The following is a 6423-nucleotide window of genomic DNA, read 5'->3' on the forward strand; positions in this document are numbered from 1 at the left end:
AGGGAAGCCAAACGAAGATCCAAATACACATCTGATGGACTTTGAGGAGATTATAAACACTTTTCAATACAATAGTGTGTCACAAGATGCAGTATACTTAAGGGCATTCCTCTTTATACTTAAAGATGATGTAAAGAAATGGCTTCGAAGCTTACCCACGGGTTCGATTAGAACATGGGAGGAGATGTCTAGGAAATTCCTTGATAAATATTTCTCCTTGGCTAAAACAGGCAAGTTTAGAAGGGAAATCCATAACTTCTGCCAGAAAGATACGGAAACTATTTTTGAAGCATGGGAGAGGTTTAAGGAGATTGTTCGAAAGCGTCGACATAGCGGAATTGAACTCTGGATGCAACTCCAGGACTTTTGGGATGGATTGGCACCGGCATCACGTAGAACATTAAGCAAGGCAGCTGGAGGCCTGTTGATAAAGAAGACTCCAGCGGAGATAGTCACAATCTTTGATGAGTTATATAAAGATGCAAATCAGTAGCCCTCTAAGAGTTCTAAAAGAAGAAGATTAACTGGTGTTCACCAGGTTGAAGCTAAAACATTTGTGCAGGTACAGCTTGATGCTATGGCTAAAGAAATAAGAAAGCTGACCTTAGCTTCGATACAAAGTGAGCCTCACGTAGTTTGTGATATATAGTGGACACCCTATTCATGAGTGTCAAGCCTCAACTGAGGAAGTAAATGTTGTGGGAACTACGATTTTAATGCAATGGGTCAGAGGCACCCCGGTCTTTCATGGAGTTCACCTGGAGGCACTGCGAATACTTGGCAACAAAATAACTCTAGACCACAGGATAAAGGAGGTCCAGCATACCAAAATCAGCAGAGGCATCAATTTCAGCCTCAACAGCCTATTTATCTTGGCCTAGAGGATCTAATGAAGGTTTTCATTATCAAGACAGATGATAGGTTGGACACTCATGGAGAAGCTATCAAAGAATTGGGCACTGGTTTATGAAACCTGGAGACACAAGTGGGACAGATTACAAGAATATTATCTGAGAGGGTTCCAAACACTCTCCTCGCTGACACTGAAAAGAATCCCAAAGAAACAGTAAATGTTGTAACTCTGATAAGTGGGCAAGTGTTGAAAGATCCCACCCCGATCCAAAATGATGTGATACCTGAAAAAAAAAGTGGTGAGCAGTTGAAGATTGATGTTGATAAAAAGAAGAAGGGCAAGATGAAAACTGAGAAGAAGAAGAAGAAGAAGAAGAAGAAGGAAGAAAAATCAAGAAGGGAGGAATATGAGGAGAGAAAACATATGCCTCTTTTACCTTTCCCTCAAAATCAAAGTAGAGAAAAGTTGGACAAGCAGTTTGGGAGATTTCTGGATGTGTTGAAACAGGTTCATATAAATTTTCCATTCATAGAAGTTCTCTCATAAATGCCTACCTATACCAAATTCTTGAAGGAGATCTTGACAAAGAATAAGAAAATATAGGAGACCTCGGTGGTGAAACTCACACAACATTGTAGCGCGATCTTATAAAATAAACTCCCACAAAAGTGTGGAGACCCAATGAGTTTTACTATACCTTGCTCTTTAGGCTCTATTAATTTTGATAAGTCTCTATGTGATTCCGGTGCCTCTATTAATCTAATGCCTCTATCTATTTACAGGAAATTTGAGAAGGATATTAGAGAGATAAGGTTGATGCCAATATCGTTGCAGCTGGCAGACCAAACGACCTTAATACCTGAGGGGATAGAGGAAGATGTGTTAGTTCGGGTGGATAAGTTCATATTTCCTGTAGATTTTATAGTTGTGAATATGGAGGAGAACAAGGAGGTCCCCCTCATCCTAGGAAGACCATTCTTAGCGACGGGTAGATCTATACTAGATATACACGAGAGAAAACTCATGCTTAGAGTGGGTAAGAAGACTGTCACTTTTGAGATGAATGTAGCGAAGGGGGCACAAAAAGATAAACCAGATGCTAGTGTTGAGTGGAAAGTAAAGGGCTCCAAAGAGAAGGCTGCACTGAGTGAGAAAGGTAAGTGTGGGGTGTAACCCAAAAAGGCTGAGAAGAAGTTGTCGGCATGGATGTGTGCATTAGTCCGAAGGCGAGGAATGGATCCCGACTTCCACTCAGACCCCGACTAGATGTTCAAGGAAGTTTCCTTTACCTTATGTTTTTTACTTGTGTGTCATGGGAACATGCCACAACTTAAAGTGTGGGGTGGGGATAAGTGTATGTTGTATGTATATGTGTTAGTTTTGTTAGTTGTAGTAGTTGGAAAATTGAAAAAATCATAAAAATTGAAAAAATTTCAATATTTCCTGATGATGGATATCATTCGATGGGTTTCTTGAGGGATTAAAGTTGGAAGAAAAAGACAAAAATATTTTCTCTTGTAGGTAGTGTATTAATTCCCCCTTGGTTTTTCTTTGTGTCGCGGTTCTTTTCCAAGGGTTTTGTTTGATTGTAGTTAGTTTTTATTTTTGTTAGGAGTAGGAAACCTTGTTCTATGATTTGAATTAAAAGCAATGTCCCTTGACTTTATTATGCCTTGAGAATAGTAATTGCTTTAGTTGTGATGCTTAGGCTCAGTGTTTGGACTTCTGCACAAGTACCTTAAATTGTATGATCGTAACTTTGCTTAACTACTTTGTCTAGAGTGTCTTCATAGTCCAGTCCTGATTGAGTTATGTGCCATGTGTGTGAGAGGTTTTGTGTTATTCTGTGCATTGCATTTGATGTCTAGAACTTGCCCCGTGTATTTGTAAAGTGAAATAGTAGTTTTGTTCAATCTTGGAAGTGGTATAGGCGCTTCTTTGTTGAGCCAGGTATATGTTTTTACCCACCTAATTGTTATATATCTTAGTTAACCCTGTTTAGCCTGTAATTCTATTTCTTTGGCAACCACATTACAAGCCTTACCCATTTGTTTGAATTGACCATCTATTTGAACCATTTACCTCCCGTGAGCACTTGAATTTGATATAAACTTTGCAAAAGTTGATGTGTGGGGTGATTGGGTTGGCTTTTGAGTGGAACTAATGAAATAAAGAGAAAGGTGCATTATTTAAAAAAAAAAGTAAGAGCCACTTAAATTGAAAAAGAAAGAAAAAATATTGTATGATTGTGAAAACTATTCCTTCATAGTGGTAACTCTTGATGTAATTGTGCTTAAAGAAGTTGGGAGTTAATGTATATTGGTTGTGAAGGTGGAATTATGGTTTGACATAAGTGTGGGTGTTTAAACGATGAAATGTATGTATTAAAGTGCATAGGGAGGTGTAGTCACTCTTATATCTAAATGTATCCTACCCATCCCGCGCCTACATTACAACCAATTAAAGTCCTACTTGATATTTGACTGAATGAGCTCAATTAGTAGAGTAGTACACTAAGGGCAAGCCTATGGTACATTAGTTGTGGCATATGAATGTTGTTTCTAAGAATGAGTGATTTCTTTCGGTCTTGAGTTCCTGATTGTTCTTAAATTTTATTGTGTGTGGAACTACTCTCTATAGTTGTGTGAGGGCACTTAATTCATGAAGGAAATGTAATGTCATTGACCTCTGTGTTAGAGTAAGTGAGCGGGTTGTTAAAAACGTGCAGTGCTTTTGAGTCAAATCTGGAGGCTAGGATGTTACGGTATTGTACTTAATCTGTTTTAAATATTCTTCGTATGATGAGTTATGAGAGTTGTTGAAAAGGGTTGTGTCTATATGAAGTGTAGTTTGATTGCTCGAGGATGAGCAATGGTTTAAGTGTGGGGTGTTGATGGTAGGCTATAATCTCGTGTTTTAGTCGCTTATTGCACTCTAATTCACTACACTTTAATTGCGTTTGAGCTTCAATTGGTAGTGTTTTGCACTTATTGTGTGTTTTATGCCTTGTAGAAGTGATTCCGAGCTATGTAGATGTCGTAGAACTAATTCAAGCTATTTGGAGCTTTGAAGTCCAAAGGATTAAGCCGGGATCGTGTTCGGGGGTCGAGGATCACTTATGGACGTTAAAAATCAATGAAGAAGCAACAACTGAAGAAATGCATTAGTGAGACGCACCTGGTGACACATTGTGCAACGTAGCAGTGTAATTTTGTGTCAGGAATTGACAAAGTTCAGAGGTTGGGTTTCTGTGGTCTGACAAGAAAAAGCACTATTACTACGCATAGTGCGGCGCATGAAAAGCAATAAGTTTGCAAGTTTTCTTATTTCGGCTAAGAAAGGGTGATTTCATTTGGGCTCGACCGTACTTGGTATAAATATATGGAAAATGTTATTTTCTAGACTTTTGACATATATTCGACCTAAGGAGGCTAAGGAGGAGTTGGAAGAATACGAGCACAAGGATTTCATTATTCCCTCCTCACTCAAGATCCGAGTTTGGATTGAATTTATGTTTTCCTATACTTTAATTTTATTTGTGATGAATTGATTTGATGGATTTGGTGTATTGATGATTGTTTGTGGATTATAACTCTAGTTTTATGTATTGAAGCGTTTTTGGATGATTTAATTGTTGCATCTATACTCACTAGTTCATGTAATCGAGAGAGGCATAACTTGTGATAGTTTTGCATTATATTGTTGGTTGAGTTCTTTAATTCTTCTTAGTAATCGAGAGAGGCTAGTTGAATCATTGACTAAACCTAGTTAGGAGGATAATCGAGAGAGGTTCTCCTAAATACCAATCCACTACGTATTCTGGCATATCTTCACGTGCTTAAATTGGTTCATCTTGTGAGGTTAAGACTTAATCGAGAGAGGAGTTTTTGTTGAACGTTTGAACTAATAATTGAGTGAATTTGAGAGACTCACTTAAATATTAGAAGTGAATTATCTAGAGTTAGATCCCAACAATTATCTTGCACCTATCCCATCAAAACTCTATCTTCTCCCATTGATAATCTTCTTTGCTTGTTCTTTGTTGTGATTGTCATTAGTCAATAGATTTATACTCTTAGTTAATTTTAGTTATTAATCATATAAATCTCAATTGTTGATTCTCCTGGATAGCAATCAAGCTAGAAACTACGAGAATATTGTTTAACTCCAATCCATGTGGATACGATATTATACAATACTATCTTTGACTAGCGAGCATAATTTAAGTGTGTGTTTCGAGCTCGTCAACCACTTGTTAGCTAAGAAGTCAACTAACAGTCAAACTTAGAAATTTCCAATTTTCAAAAATACTAGATTTCGGCAAAATGAGTCAAAATAAGTTAGGGACTTCCGAATTAAATTTCGGGCATACGCCCAAGTCCCAATCACGATACGGACCCACCGGGACTGTCAAAATACTGATCTGAGTCCATTTACACAAAATGTTGACCGTAGTCAACTCTAGTCATTTTTAAGGCAAAATTTTACATTTCTTCAATTTTTCAAAGAAAGACTTTCTGTATTAGGACACATGTTGTGCACACAAATCGAGAAACCCTAAATGGAGCTAATCAAGGTCTCGAAACGTGGGAATAGAGGCTAAATCTCAAAATGACCTATCGGGTCATCACATTCTCCACCTCTAAAATAAACGTCCGTCCTCGAACGGACATAGAAAAGTACCTGTACTAGTTAAAAGGTGTGGGTATCTACTTCGCATATCTGACTCGGACTACTATGTAGATGCCTTGATTGGTTGATCTTCACTACACTCGAATTGAAGGATAACTCTTAGAACTCAACTTTCGGACCTGCAGGGCTAAAATAGCCATCGACTCCTCCTCATAATCCAAATCCTTGTCCAATTGGACTGAGATGAAATCTAACACATGGGATGGATCACCGTGATACTTCTAGAGCATGGACACATGGAACATCAGATGGACTGCTGACAAACTAGGTAGTAATGCCAGTCTATAGGCCACCTCACCCACTCTCTCAAGAATCTCAAAGGGTCTGATATACCTAGGGCTCAACTTACCCTTCTTTCCAAACCTCATCACACCCTTCAAGGGTGAAACCCGGAGCAAAACCCTCTCTCCAACCATGAATGCAACATCACGAACTCTACGATCAGCAAAACACTTCTACCTAGACTAAGCTGTGTGAAGTCGATGATGAATCATCTTGACCTTTTCCAAGGAATCTTGACCTTTTCCAAGGCATCTTGGACCAAATCGGTACCCAACAACTGAGCCTCTCCGAACTGAAACCAACCAATTGGCGAACGGCTGATGAGTGGTGATTTTACCATTTATTCTAGTCTCTTTTATTTAGTTTTTGTGTCCTTTAATTACAAAATGAGGTGATTTATGGTGTGCATTGCTAGAATTTTAGGTAAATAATACCATGAAGAGAGTTGAATTCAATTGAAGTTGAATTGAGCAAAAAAGAGTTAAAAAGTGCAAATTCCTTCAGTGGTTCCGCATCTGCGCAACACTGCTTGCTTCTGCGAGCTCGCTTATGAGAGTGGAGGTCCGCATCTGTGCATATCACCAATTTCCCACTGT

General features: G+C 38.5%; 1 non-coding gene across 1 annotated transcript; it reads right to left on the minus strand.

The window, feature by feature from the left end:
* Positions 1–232: 232 nt before the first annotated feature.
* Positions 233–339, minus strand: LOC117277995 (small nucleolar RNA R71). The gene has a single exon (XR_004508302.1). It is a non-coding gene; the product is annotated as a small nucleolar RNA R71 (small nucleolar RNA).
* Between the last annotated feature and the right edge of the window lie 6084 nt (positions 340–6423).

This window comes from Nicotiana tomentosiformis, chromosome 4 (assembly GCF_000390325.3).
Source record: "Nicotiana tomentosiformis chromosome 4, ASM39032v3, whole genome shotgun sequence".
Classification (NCBI taxonomy): domain Eukaryota; kingdom Viridiplantae; phylum Streptophyta; class Magnoliopsida; order Solanales; family Solanaceae; genus Nicotiana; species Nicotiana tomentosiformis.